We start from the raw sequence: 1,822 nt of genomic DNA, 5'->3' as shown, positions 1-1,822 counted from the left end.
GTTCTGACGACTGCCTCTTGGTCCAAGTATAGGTTTCTCATTAGCACGACTAAATGTTCTGGGATTCCCATTCTCCTCAGAGTCAGCCACAGTTTGTTATGATCCACACAGTCAAATGCCTTTGCATAATCAATGAAACACAGATAGACATTCTTCTGGTATTCTCTGCTTTCAGCTAAGATCCATTTAACATCAGCTACAATATCCCTAGTACTACGACCCCTTCTAAACCCAGCCTGGACTTCTGGCAGTTCTCAGCTGATGTACTGTTCCAGTAGTTTTTGGATAATCTTCAGTAGAATCTTGCTTGCATGTGAAATTAATGATATTGTTCTGTAGTTTCCACGCTCAGTTGGGTCCCCCTTATATATGTATATTGTGTGTGTGTATAGTATATATATATATAGTGTGTGTGTGTATATATAGTGTATATATAGTGCATATATATATAGTGTGTGTGTATATATATGGTGTGTGTGTGTATATATATATATAGCGTGTGTGTGTATATATATAGTGTGTTATATATATAGTGTGTGTATATATAGTGTGTGTGTATATATATAGTGTGTGTGTATATATAGTGTGTGTATATATATAGTGTGTGTATATATTATATATATATGTAGACTGGTGCCACTTGACAACATGCTCAAAGGATGTCTGACAAAATTTCACCATCTTTGCTTCTAAGAGGCACCCTGAATGCACTTTCTGGATTGATTTGTTTGGTTTTTTTGCCAGTCCATGGTATATTTAGTACTCTTCACCAGTACAATGCAAAGGTACCAGTTCTTTGGTCTTTCTTATTTATTGTTCAAGTTTCATATGCATATGAAGCAGCTGAAAATACTATGGTTTGAGTCAGGTTCACCTTAGTCTCTCTAGCACTTTGGAGAGATCCTTGACAGCACATTACCCTAATGCAACATGCCTTGATTTCTTTGATTTGGTTTGATTATGGATCTAAGTAAGATGAAGTCCTTGACAACTTCAGTGTTTGTCTACAGTGCAACAGCCTATTTGCCCAGAGGTGAGATAATGAAATGTGCAGAGAGCTGGAGGCAGAAAATCAAAAGGGCTGTACTAGCTCAGCGTTTCTTAAGCTGAAGGAGTTGAAAAACAAATTCAAGGCATGGGTGGCAATACTTAAAGATAGTTTGGGTAGAATGTTGACTGATCCAGGAAGTAGCAAAAGAAGATGGAAGGAGTACACAGAGTCACTGTATCAGGAGGAATTGGCTGACACAGAGGAATTTCATGAAATAACATCTGAGCAAGAGCTATAGTGATGAAGGAGGACGTTCAAGTTGCTATGAAGGAATTTGCAAAAAACAAGGCTCCAGGAGTTGACAGCATAACAATTGACATATTTCAACAGACAGATACTACCCTGGATGTGCTCGCTAAGTTGTGCCAGGAAATCTGGAGGACAGCCAGCTGGCCCACTGACTGGAAGAGATCAATATTTGTTCCAATTCCAAAGAAAGGTGACCCAACAGAGTGTGGAAATTATTGAGCAATATCATTGATATCACAGGCAAGCAAGATTCTGCTGAAAATGATCCAAAAATGTTTGGAACAATATGTCAACAGAGAACTGCCAGATGTACAAGCTGGATTTAGAAGAGGTTGTGGTACGAGGGATGGCTGACTCTGAGAAGAATGGGAATCCCAAAACATTTGATTGTGCTAATGTGAAACCATGTGTATAACGATCTGATCTGATTCCTAGTAGTCGATCTGATTCCTATGCATACCATCAGGTGAAGTCCATGTGTATAACCTGCGTTTGTGTCTCTTATAAAATGTATTTGCAATG

Source organism: Elephantulus edwardii, unplaced genomic scaffold (genome assembly GCF_000299155.1).
Source record: "Elephantulus edwardii isolate Elephantulus edwardi_28Jun2011 unplaced genomic scaffold, EleEdw1.0 scaffold00509, whole genome shotgun sequence".
In the NCBI taxonomy this organism is placed as follows: Eukaryota; Metazoa; Chordata; class Mammalia; order Macroscelidea; family Macroscelididae; genus Elephantulus; species Elephantulus edwardii.
This window is presented reverse-complemented; position numbering follows the sequence as displayed.